Consider the following 13,925-nt stretch of genomic DNA (forward strand, 5'->3'; position numbering starts at 1 on the left):
AAACCAGGCAAAAAGTTGCACAAGAACCAACAAACAAAATGCAGAGGCAGGCAGCCCTTATAAAAGACCAAAATGTAATTTCTTTCCACTGGTTTATTAAACTTAAAATGTTGATTTAGCACTTTAGTTTCTCAACTGGATATCAGAATAAAAAGCATTCAACTGACAAGATTTAAATACTCTCAGAAACAGATATAATTGGATGAACAATAAAATAATTAAGAAGTTCAATCTCACAGAGTTATTTAAAGAAACAGTACCATAAAAACTATATATGAACACACACTAAATAAAACCGGTAAGTATGTTACTTTTTTTTCAAAACACATCAGTATTGAAAAGTGAATAAAATGAAAACACCAAACAGAGATACCAATATGAATAACTAAATAAGCATGTTGCCGAAACTTGTTTAGTGCAATTTTTTGTAAAGCACATGGAAGAAACACATTAAGAAATATTTAGAATAGAAAGCTAGTATTTCAGGGCTCTTAATATAAGGGCAGGGGCTAAGGATGAATAATGGTGGTTTAATCCAGGAGTTACACAGACGTTTAACTACAACTGCCAAATACGTTCACTGTATTCTAATCTAGTTTCCCACTCACCTCCACTTTCTTGAGGTATGAGCTGTTCAAAAACACAGAACTTAAAATTTGCATCCTTACGAGAGAGGAAAGCATTAAATCAACTTTTTAAGTTTAGTAAACCAGTGGAAAGAAATGACATTTTAGTGTTTTATATGGGCCGTCTGCCTGGGCATTTCTTTTCTGTTTTTACATTACATGATTTACAGTTGGTGCCTTAACTATCATCACAGAGTCTAGGATTCATAGACAATCACTGCATACTACAGTGCTGCTTAACAGTCATGCAAGGGTGTGGATTCAAATGCAGTGAAGTGCATGTCTCCTAAGCTGTGAGCCACCCCACTTGAATAGTGAAGGGTTGAGCTTTCACTTGTCATTGGTCAATGAAAAAAAGAATCATCAAAGACACACCCTTAGAAACCATCTTGGGGGTATGCCATGGAGCAGTCCTTACTTGTAATGGCACTGACATTGTGGTTGCACATATACTATACTGTACTATATGTACTGTACTAAGGTAGCTTCTCATCAAGCCTATTGAGTCCTGCAAGACTTACTGTTCATGATGTAGGAGACTTCCCTGGGTCCTGTGCTGTCTTTTGTGCACTTGGATCCACCCCCAGGTATGACATCATGTATTCTTTGTTTTTTTATGACACTCTTTATTCATTAGTATAGGAATGCACCCTCAAATAATATGGTCTGATGCCAGCAGTAGGCTTGGACCGGATTCTGTCACTACGTCAGATGAGTGCTTCCATGATCTCTGGCATTCTTTTGTCACACACGTAATAACTCAAGCAGCAGATGAGCACAGGCTTTCCTACTGCAGAATACAAGTAAGGGAAGTATTGAATGTGGAATATGGTTACTGTTATGAACAAAGACAAATTATATATTTTTGTTAAGGCATAAGATCTAAATTAAGTGATTAAAAGAGACCATTACCAAATGCTTACAGCTGAAGTCACATGCTGTTGAAAGTGTACGGATTGCTCAGAGGTGATCTGTGTCTCACCTACTAGACACTATGCTAGAGATTCTCCATATCAGTAAGTCTAACTGCTTGCACATTACCCACTCAATAGTCCTAAATCTTATATGCAACATTAACAAAACCTGCTAGAGAGACAGGTTTTTGTCCCAGGTGCTGCCCTGTCTCTGGAATAGACTTCCCATACATGTCAAACAGAGTACCTCGCTGACCCTCATCAAGCACAACCTTGATGAGTGGATAGGAAACCACAAATATGTCCCAGGGACCTTTGTCCCTCATTGACAGGGGTGACAAGTGCTGACTGGGGGGCTCTTTTTTGGGGATAAACTTGGCTAGGCTTGTAAGGGCCCCAAGGCCATTAGCCTAGTACCTTCCTATGAAGAAATGCTCTAAAGCTTAGTATATACTGTTTTCAGTACTATTAGAAAATCAGTGTTTTTAGCACGTGAAGCTAAACAATTCCAAACTGTGTACATTTAGTACACCATTAGGAAGGTACATTTTCCTTAAACATTGATTTATTTCAGCATTATCAAATGTTTTTCGAACTGCAAGTAATTAAAGAATTAAAGGTTAACTAAACGTAACTGAACACAAAAATAGCATACCAAGGGGCTCATACAGTTTCTGAATAGATTACGCTGAGATAATGACAAGTTCACAACAGTAAATATAACAAGAGTTGCAAGTCTGGAAGATATGGGCCATACTCTAATGTCAGAGGAACTCAGACTTGATGTTAAAATGTCATAACAGCTGTGCAAATGCCAGTATAAATCTGTTTGTTACATATAAAGTAGATCAACCCCTTGTTTAATCATGGATTTACCCATCCTTACTGTGAATATTAAGATATTTACTGCACTAGTCTGCTGTATTCATGATTAGTGGGATACCTGCCTGCAAGTAGCCTTCATTTGGCTTGACTTCCAAAGTGGTATGTCCTCCCATGTCTTCAGGTGTCTCCTTCCCACTTGAACAGCAGAGTGTCAGTGGTATGAGAGGTAGATATGGTCCTGTCTTCAGATCTTTCATATCACAGTGTTACAGTCACATGCTGTTCAAAGTGTAATCAGTTTTGTGGTTCAGTCTGCTTCCAGAGGAAGGGTAAGTTCCCCACTTATTTGTAGTATATTTCTGATAATTTCTAATGCCTGATATTTATTGTGACAGGGATATTTATTTTATTATTTTATTTATTTTATTTTACATTTGTTTACTGGGAAAGTCCGACTGGACACAGGTCCTTTTTCAGCAGAGGCCCGGGGAGAAAAGCTCCTACAGTAACAAATACATACAATAGAGAAACAAATACAGCCAAGTGAGAAGCAAATACATGCAAGGTAGTGGTTTCAGAGACATCAAGTAGAGCAACAGTAATTTACATAAAAACTGGTTGTTTACATTTAGTGGCTATATCCAAATGATTGTGGACAGTTAAAGTGAAACTACCGTTCGCGATAGGTCATGCTAGTAGAATAAGAGTAATGATAATAGAGTGAAGAGGAGGAATAGGTTATCCAGGGAAGTTGCAGGTGCAGTGCCAGGTGTTAGTAAGTTGCATTTTTAGAAGTTTTTTAAATTGAAGTGCTAAGGAGTTAGTTACTAGTGAGTTAGGTGTTTGGCGATGTAGTTGGAAAAAAATGATTTATCTGCTGAATTGTTAGCTTTAGCGGTGTGTAGTAGTAGTTTGTTGCTGGAGCGAAGGGGTCTTGAGGAGGAATATGGCTGAATGATATCTTTGAGTGCAGGGGGGTTTATGGTTGATAGAATATTTTGTGGATGAAGGTACGTTGATGAAAAAGAAGAAGTTGAGGGAGTTCAAGCCACTTGAGCTGCTTAAGTGATGAGCAGTCATGTGGCTTGTATGAGGCATTAGTGGCAAACTTGGGGATTTTATTGTAACAGGCTTTGAGTTTGGCTAGATCTGTATGGTGGAGGTTGGTTAAGATTGGAGAGGTGTACAAGAGAGTTGAGAGGAGGTGGGTTCTAGCAATGGTGGCTTTTGTGTTATTTGTCAGAAATCTGTTGTTTCTATATAGGAGAACTAATTTTTTGTGAACTTTTTTAATGGATTGGGCAGTGTTAATATCAAATTTCAGGTTATTGTCGATTTCCATTCCTAGTAATTTGGTATGGTTTGTTGGGGTGATTATAATAGTTTTATTTTTAGAGTGGATACTGAAGGTTGTGGACATGGAGGTGTATCTGGTGGGGTAGAAGAGAAGACGTTTTGTTTTGATGAGATTTAGGATAAGTTGGGAGATAGTGAACCAGGATTCAGTGGATAAGAAGGAATCTTGAGTAATGGTATGGACGTCTTTTTAGGAGGAAGCTGAGGCCTGGGGTATAGCTGAGTAGCGCTGGTTGGTAAAAAGAGAAAAAAGAAGAGGACCAAGGATGGAGCCTTGGGCAACCCCTAAGGTGACAGGGAGAAGGGGTGAAAGATCTTGTTGCCAGCAGACAGTCTGTTGACATACTGCTAGGTAACTTTGGAACCAGGTGATACTGGGGTGACTGAGGCTAAGGGAGAAGAGGACATAGATGAGAATGGAGTGTTTGACCATGTCAAAGGCCTTGGACATGTCCAGCAATATGACTTATGCAAACTGACCATTGTTTCTATGCTGGTTAACTGTGTTAGTAAAAGACAGTAAGGCTGTGGTGGTGCTATAAGAGTGGTGAAAACCATGTTGGGTTTTAGATAGAAGCTTGTGTGTAAGGAGGTAGTCCATAGGTTGGGTGTGTGCGACCCTTTCCAGAGTTTTTGAGAGAGGGGATAGAATTGCAATTATGTGACAGTTTTAGTTCGGTGGAGTTACCTCCTTTGTGTAAGGGTAAGATGTGGGAGATTTTCCAGATGGTGTGGACGTAAGCTTCAGATAATGACCTGTTTATAAGTATGAATACAGGGCATGCGATTGCTACTGCTACGGTTTGCAGGAAGTCAGCAGGGAGGTTGTCAACAGCTAAGGTAGTGAGCTTAAGTTTATTTAATAGTTTTTTGATGGTGTTAGTGGAGACTGGGTTTAGTGTAAACTGGTTGTTGCTTTTGGGAGGGTGTAAACTGTTCTGGTTTGGGGTAAGAGGGGTGTGGTTGGGGCTGGTCTGGGTCTTTGCAAGCTGTTGAATTGATTCTGTGAAGTAAGTATTAAACTGAGTGGCTAAGTTCATGGAGTTGTTGGCTGTTGTTGTTGTGGGAGTGGTTGTTTTTCCAGGATGCAATATATTGTTAACTGCTGCCCAGAATTTTTGAGGGTTACTTTGATGTTTATTCTGTATGTTGTAATAGTAGTTGCTTTTGTCTAATTTTACTAGTTTTTTGCTTTATTTTGCTAGTTTACTAGTTTTTTTTGCTTTATAATTAATTTATTAATTATTTACTATATATTGTAAAAAAAAAAACAACTGCACAGACTGTGGTAAAAAGATACTGTATAACAATTTCTATATTTGTTGCCTTTTCATCTTGAGCCTGCCTGATGTAGATGCCTGTCTACACTATGCCATTTTAATCCAAGGGTAATCATAAGGAGAGTAACGTCTCTCTGAGAGTGTGCTGCTTCTAAGAGGATGCATGCCTGGTTTCATAATGCTGTGGTGTCAGCATCTAGGAGCATTACTCTAAATTTTTATTTATTTATTTATTTATTTATCATTTGTTGACCGGGAAAGTCCAACTAGGTTCCACAGAGCCTGTTTTCAGCGGTGGCCCGGGGAGAAATGCTCCAGATGCATGTCTTTGGAATGTGGGAGGAAACCGGAGTACCCGGAGGAAACCCACACGAACACAGGGAGAACATGCAAACTCCACACAAAAGGCACCCCAGCCAAGAATCGAACCAGAGAACCTCTTGCTGTGAGGTGACAATGTTAACCACTGCACCACTGTGCCGCCCGAAAGGGAAAGCATACAGAAAGGCAACATGAGGAGAAGCTACTGCAAAGTCAGTGCAGTTCCAACAGATTCCAGAGATTTCCCCTAGGTCTAGCAACACTGAACCTAGTGGAGATGCCTATGCAGGCCCTGGCTTTGGAGTCATCTTTTGCTGAGTCCTCAGGTGTGACTGATGTGCAGGCTGCTACAATTTAAGCATCTAGTATGACCTCCCAAACAAAGCACCTGCAGCAATTTGAGAGACCTCAGAGGTTTCTAACAAAGAAGATCAAGGAACTCCAGCACATGCCTTACACAGACTGACTAAAGTCCCTGTCACTATACTCTCTATCATATAGACTTCTTAGGGGAGACCTATGCCTGGCTGAAAGAGCAATCTCAGACCCAAATCTAATGAACTTACTGCATATTCATAAATCAAATGGGACTAGAGCTACCCGTTCCAGGGACTTAAATATGGCCAGCAACTTAAATAGGACATGCTGGAGGGTCAGATTTGTCTCCCATCAACTGCCACTACTTTGAAATAGGCTATCAATTCATGTGAAACAGAGCACCTCTATGACCGTATTCAAGAGGAACCTGGATGAGTGGATGGGGCACCAAAAATTCTTAACTGTGGATAGTGCTCACATCCCTCCTGGACATGGGCAGTCTTTACTAAATGCAATCTTTGGTATTGACTAGCATTTCTATGGTATTGCATTGGGATGAAATGGCTAGGCTTGAACTGACCTCCAGGTCGATAGCTTAGTAATCTCCTATGATCCTGTGTAGATGTCATCCATGTCTGATGCCTGTCTGAGGACCCTGGGTGCCAGAACACGTTTTTAGGTAGTGAGGGAGAAGATAGTATTCCCTCAATCATAGTTTGTGAGATGATTCGTAGAAACCAGAAGGAGGCCTAGTCTACTGCATTTGAACTGAGATGCAGCTTGTGTGTCATTCAGTGAAACTAAGGCATAATCATCAATGACAAAACCAGAATCTGTTAGCTTGTCTGTGCTGAGGTTGAGCAGATACTCGGCCCAGTCCTCTTCTTCAGATTTTTCACTTGATTTATTCCAACTGTCTCAGAAATTTGAGTTTCTTTAAGTTCCAAGCAGAAAGCTCTGGAAAGTACCTGAGGTATTGGGGCCCCTTGTAAGAAAATGGTCAAACATCCTCCTTTAAAAGATTGTGATACCCCATATTTTGGGGCAGATGAGCTGGCTTGATGTGGGTCACATCTACCCTTCTCCCACAGGTGGTTCAGACATTAAGGACTCCTTATCCTGTACCTCACCTTTAGCAGATCTCTCATTTTGGGAGAACCCACCAAAAGATCTCTCCTTTGGGAGCAACCTGCAGAGGATCTCTCTTTTGGGATCACCTTACAGAAGATCTCTCCTTTCAGAGCATACTCTATAATGTAAAGGAGGCATTCCAGTTGAATTCTATAAAGTACTGTTAAGCCCATTTAAGGTACAGAGCTTTCATGGGCCTGGAAGGGCCTAGAGCTTTAACTGTTCCTCTAATCATTGATGCCCTGGATGATGCATTTACTAGTGCATGTTTGGAGTCAGATTCTATCCCCACTACTCCCAGAAAGACCGATTCATTTTATGAGTGTATCATTCTCACAAGTTTATTTATAAGAATGCTTTGGCTGGCTATATTTCCAAGAAGGCTGCACACTGACCAGCAGTTTAATTTCAGCTCTCCCATTGTGAAAAAAGAAACTGATACATAAGGGCCAGTAATTCTGCCTGTTTTAGTAAAAGCCAGTTGCTGGCTAGTAAGTAAACTGGATGCCAGCAAAGAAGAAACTTAAAGACTCTGAAAGACAAATCAACTAGAAAAGGTGAAGAGAAAACACTGACTGGGAAGAGTCATGTTAAGCAAAAAGCAGTTCAAGCTCTAGCTTTGGTACAAGCAATGGATTCCAATACTTTAGAGGACAAAATAAGTCAAATATGCTCAGAGCTGATTAAAATGGAAAACTGAAGGAGTATATTCACATTATAAAAGGCTGAAAAATGGAAGAAGCCTTAAACAGCCATTCAGATGAACTGATAAAACTGCAAAAAAAAAAAATCAGAAGTTGAAATGAATTAAAGGAGGCTGACTGAGTATGAGACTGCTCAAGAAGAGATGTATCAAAAAATGGTAGGGTTAGAAGACAGAGCATCCAGAGAAAAGCTGAGATTTTATGCTGTACTACAGAAACTAGAAGGAACAGACTGTATTAATGTTATGAAAGCACAAATAAGATTGAAAGGGCATATTGTGTATATTCCAAACCTGGCCATGAGAAAGTGTCCAAGACCTGTAGTAGTAAAGATGCAGTCATACCAGCAGAAAGGGTTGTTCCTGACAAAATTGTGGCAGAAGGATAAAGTATTAAATCGGTTTACCTTTAAAACCTCGAATCACACTTGTGCGAGTGGTCATATCCTTGCATCGTAAAAACCAAACTGGAAAAAGCGACAGTTTCTAATGTTTGAAAAGCAGCAAATCGAACATGAATGTCGACAACAAAAGTATATGCCGTGTAATGCAGGGGGGCAAGCCCCCCTGCACCCCCCGTCTTTATTATTCTAACTCCGAGATCGCACTACAGCGGGGAATGGAAACATTTCCAACTCCCCACTATAGTGTGCCCCTAAATGTCGAATGTGCAATGAGCGACTCTCACTGTGCATTCGCTCATTGTACATTCGAACCATCTTCCGTTCGAAGTTTTCAGAACTTGAAAACTGTCTTTCGAACATTTGATGGTCGCCGATGTGAAATACGCACATGTAAAGGTAAACCATTAAAACTGAAGATAGTTGAGGGTTTGTGGAGAATGATTATTTACTGTACACCAGGCAGAAAGAAAGCAAATCGATCACAGCAATCGGGGATTGTCAAGAGGCAGGTATGTGATTCAAGTTGCTGTATCTATCTGACTTGGGAATATTTTTTCCTGCAGGATCAAAGTCATTTTTTTTATGTAGAACAGGCTAAGGGTAAGTTCAAAAGTTTGATCCATCAAACAGAAGGGGACTATGCTTCTCATTCTTCTGATTGTAAGGCTTATAGAGAGACTTTGCCAGTGAAATATTTTCCAATGTTAAAAAGGAGAATGGTCAAGAGAGAGAGAAAAAAAACAGCATAGGAATTGACTAGAAGAATTGGGTTTACCTTGGACTTGAACTAGAGTGTGGGGTTGGGAGATGGAGATGAAAGAAGACCAGCAGCACTGAACTTAATGAATAAATGTGGGACTGTAAAGCATCAATCACATTGTGAAATATGGCTTTACAAGAAAAAGTTACTGAGAAAGATTGGGTTTTTGTTTTCTGTTCATAGGTAGGTACTAGGCTATCTGCCCAAAGGCATTTATAAGCCTAGCTGGAATGTGTTGACTTTTGCCACCCCCTTAGATTAGTTCCCTGTGCCTCTGTCCAGCAGAGCCATTGAAGTGATCCCTGGGGTAAACTTTCTGTTTCCCATTCACTCGTCAGGGTTTCTCTTGAAGAGGGTTAGTAAGGAGCTCTGTCTAATGTAGATTGAAATCTTGTTCCAGAGCATGGGAAGTCTCTGGGACAGGAATCTATCCCTCCAGCACGTCCTATTTATTGTTGTGGTGAGGTTTAGATCCCTGGAGTATGTGGCTCAAGGGGATATGGTTTTCTTTAGGTGGAGCATGTCCATCAATTCTGGGTTGGACATAGCCTTGTATGTCAGGCAGAGATCACCTCTGAGTAGGCGGTATTCAACCGAGTACAGCTAGAGTTTTTTCAGTCGAGCTGCATAGGGCATATGTTTGAGGCCAGTGATCTTCTTGGTGAGGTACTTCTGTGTTTTTTCCAGTTGTTGCAGGTGTCTTGTAAGGTACATCCCAAATTGGGCATTGTACTCTATGATGGGTCTGATGAGTGATGCATAGAGGGGCCCAATGACCTCTTTCGATCTGGGTGCAAACCCTTTTGTGATTAGGTAGGCCACATAGAAGGATTTTCTAACCACTTTGGCAATGTGATTATCAAAGGAGAGGTTACTATCTACTTGGGTCCCCAAATCCCTTATTACGCCCGTCAGATGAAGGCTACCACCTATGTGGTAGTTTGTGGGTACTTTGTTTTTTCCAAAGGGGATGACTATCCACTTTTTGTTAAACTTGTTGGGGGACTGAAAGGCATATGCCCCACTTCATGTCATTAATATTTGGAAGGCCACTAAAAGGAAAGAGAAAAAAGAAAAAAAAAAAAAAGTGAGAAAAAAAAAGGAAAAAAAGGTAACTGTAAGGAAATCATTTTTGTTCTTAAGTATTCGTATAAAATATGTTATGATATAAATTGCATGTTGAATAATGAAGCACTTTCAGTGATTGTTGTATATGATAGACACTAAAATAAACAGTAGGCATTACAGTGTAAAAAGATAAAAACATGCTTTTGTCCAGCCTTTCTTAAGTCAGTTGGTTGTCATGGAAACAAGCTGATTAAAGGTGAACGCAATAAATTGAGAGGTCTGGACATTGTTTAATGACAAAAAATGTAAAATTAAAAGGTACAAGGGGAAGCAGCTCAGTAAAAAGTTAAGTTTGAAATTATTGGAAGAGAATAAGAGATAGCAGCTTTTCTGATGACTAAAATACTATAATGCATTTATTAAAACAGTGTATAATTTAGTTGTATTTAAAGATAGCCAGTATACTTTTTCTTACGGGTCTATATCACATAGTCGAAGTCTTATAACTTCGAACACGTAATGTTCAAACCATTATGTTCGAAGTTACAAAATTTCGACTATGGATAAAAAAAAAAAACGGAAAACAAAACAAACTGTTTTAAGCAGGGGGGCAAGCCACCCTGCACCTCCCACACCCCCCTCTACTTAAATATACCAACTCCAAGATCGTACCCCATTGAACAAAATGGAAACATCTGCTTATGGAGATTTCCTTTCAAACACTTGAACTTTTACAAATTCAAACTTATGGTCTCGACTATATGAGGTTCGAACTTGTAAAAGTTACACTGCGTGATAGGAACCATTTTCTTACAGCTAAACGTTATTTTTTCTGAAAGCATGCCCATTGTTTTTGATATCTGAGATGGGAATAAAGATAAGGCAAGAACAGACAGCAGTTATTGTAAGTAGAAACACAAGCTGTAACATGCGTCTTTGCATGGATATCCTTAATTTTAGGTTAATTAATGCCATTGGGTGCAGGTGTCAATTTGGGAAATTGTTCCTTTCAGAAGGGTTAAATGTCATTTATTTTGTGTGTTTGTTATAAATTAATACTATGATAGGTTCTGGGGTGTATTTATTTTTATTTGATGGCTTTCATTAAAACAGAAAGTTGTGTAAAATGTGACATATGTTCAAATGGAGATGACAAGACACAACCGTACAAAAGATCAAGCTGCCAAACATTAGTTTGTGTGGGTGTCTGCGTGTATAACACAAAAGCTGGAAATAGACATTTAAAAAAGCTTTCATGTATAATAAGTAGGAATAATAACTTCATGTCATAATGGCTACACTAAACATATTGTTTTGGAATGTGGATGGCCTCACAGGTATATACAAAAAGATAAAAGTATTGAATCATATTAAGAAATGTAGAGTGCAAATAGCAATGCTACAGGAGACACATTTGGAAAGAAGTGAGCTCATGAATTTGATAAAGAAAGGATTTCAGGATGGATATTCAGCAGAATATCAGGAAGAAAGGAAAAGAGGCGTACTTATACTAATTGCTAGTGGAGTTCCAATAGTGACAGAAGAGGAAGAAGACATAATAATGGGAGATCTGTGGTAGTAAGGGGCTACTGGCAAGGGATTAGGATTACACTGCCATGCATTTACATTCAACCTAAAACAGCTGTTATGGAGCTCAAGAAAGAATTGGGAGAAATCAGCTTTCAGCAAGGAATATTACTTATTGGTGGGAAATGGAACTTGATTTGCAACAGTGAGGGTGTAGCTGGGGACCTAGAAGGGAAAATATAACAAAAGAGAGCAGCTTTTTGTAGACATTTATGAAAATATTTGGTATGGAAGACATGAATTCAGTAGTAGGAGTTTGGAAAGAATTTACATATTATTCCCCAAGGTGGAGTAACTGGGCTTGACTAGAAATAAATTGTATTTTACAGGAACATGTGCATTTAATTGAAAGCCTCAACATGCATCCAATAACTATTTCAGATCGTATACTAAATGTGTGTCTAGACAGGATGGTGTGCACTTGTCAACAGCAGGGAACAGAATTTTGGCAGCAGATATGTTGCAATATTTGTCAAACACAGGACAGGACTTTTGCTGGGTTAAAAATTTAACATTTCACAGATAGCAACATTTGCTGCATCTCTGATGGTTGTTAATCCCAGGAGCATTAATAATAACAATGTTTGTTTAATTGGAAAATTGCTACATTCCGGTATGATTGATGTTATTTTTGTGAAACATGGTTAAAGAACAATAACGGGAAACCAGTTCTGTCAGGGTATAAATGTTTTTACTGCAACAGACATTCTAACAAAAAATCAGGTGGAGATGTTATGACAGGGATTAAAGATAGTTATGAGACCTGTGATTATTGCATGTTCAGTGATAACACCAATACTATAGACTCTGTAACTGTGACAAGACAACACTGGAACATATAACATGTAACAATTGTTGGAGTGTAAGTCAAGTGCTGATGAGCTAGAGGAATTCATAAATGTCTTGCATGAAACACAGGAGGGAAAAATAATAGTGGCTGGGGACTTGGGAAAAGACTGAAATAATATTGATTCAGCAGCATTAGTAAGGACATTACTTACAATGTATGTTCAGGAGCAAAAATTGCTTCAGACTATAAAAATTCCTACCAAGGAACGGAACATAGTAGATATTGTTTGTGTTCCTAAAGAAATTACAGGTACTTCATGTCAAATGTTACCACAATTGATATGCAGTGATTATGAGGTTATAAAGGTTAATTTCTTGCTAGATAATTCTACCAAACTGAAATCTAAACCAATGGACAGAAGATTAATGAAAGCAAAGCAGTCAGTATTTAAAACTAATTTGAGTGGTGATGTGTTCAGTGGAAAACCTGCAGAAGAAATGTGGAAAGTTTTGAAAGAAAAATTGTTTGAATGCAAATAATAAAATAAAATGTTTTAACATCAGGAACTAGGCACAAAACATCAGGAAGATATATTTCCATAAGAACAAGGTACCTGATTAAGATAAGAGACAAAAATACAAGAAATGGAAGAGAGGTTGAACTGCAGCTCTGAAAACTGAAATAACCAAGCTGGACAGACAAATTAAACATAGTATGAGACAAGATCAAGAAAAATTTGAAAAAAAAAATAAAAATATCTCATAATATTGAGCATAAATACACAAGATGTGGTAAGAGTTAAAGATCTACAAAAAATTATAAACTGTGTGTAAATTCTAAAATGTATTCTGTGACACTACAGATTATAAATACAGTTGCAAATCTTATGCAAAGCAGTTTGGTTTCACAAAGAGGGTGACAGATTGCCTTAGTTACATCCTACTTCAGATACTGAAGTCACATTAGATTATATTGAAAAAGAACTATGCAATGTGGATCCAAACAAAACACAGATTGGAGACGGGATTAGTAGTAATGACATCAGATTTCTTCAACATGAACTTACAGTACCTTTATATCTGTTCTTTATTATGTCATATTAGTATGGAGTGATTCTTCATGATTGGAGGCGTGCACTTGTTAAACCTGCCTTTAAGGGAAGGGGAACTAGGACAAACCCAGAGTCATACAGACCCATATGTTTACTTTCATGCTGTGGAAAAGTAATGGAGAAGGTTATATTGGATAAACTATTGTCAGAACTGAAAAGGCTGGGACTTGAAGCCATGTATCAGCATGCATATGTTGAAAATAGATCTATTGCCACATGTAATATGATGTTCTATGACAATATAATAGCTATAAATTGAAAAAAAATGTGCTTTGATGTAACTTGTATAGATTTAACTTCAGCATTTGATAGGGACATACACAAAACACTGATCAATAGAGTAAAGCAACTGGGTATTGATGTACCCTTCTTAAGATGGATAGCTTCGTGGCTTACAAATGGGACATGACAAGCATTATACAGCAATAGGACAGGTGATATTCAAGGTTACATTGAGGATGTTCCACAGGGCTCTATCCTAGGTCCATATTTGTTTAGATTGCATCTTTCAGATTTATCTTTTAAAATGGAGATGGTCTACAGTCTGTAAGTAGATGACTTGAAAATGGGTAAACTGATTACATGTGTTGCATATAGGGCATGTTTGCAAAAAAAACTTAATTACGTTAACCATTTGAGCACAGGAGAATAGTATGCTGATAAATACATCAAAACTGCACATATGAGATTTAGGAGACATTAATTAAAAAGTGAATACGTAATACGGCACA

At 38.5% G+C, this 13,925-nt stretch overlaps 1 protein-coding gene across 2 annotated transcripts in view; it reads left to right on the forward strand.

Annotated features, from left to right (window-relative positions):
- The window catches only part of TMEM63B (transmembrane protein 63B), a 2,399,602-nt gene that overhangs the window by 2,363,035 nt on the left and 22,642 nt on the right, over positions 1-13,925 (forward strand). The window lies entirely within an intron of this gene.

Source organism: Protopterus annectens, chromosome 1.part0 (genome assembly GCF_019279795.1).
Source record: "Protopterus annectens isolate FY-2018-M chromosome 1.part0, PAN1.0, whole genome shotgun sequence".
Taxonomy (NCBI): domain Eukaryota; kingdom Metazoa; phylum Chordata; order Ceratodontiformes; family Protopteridae; genus Protopterus; species Protopterus annectens.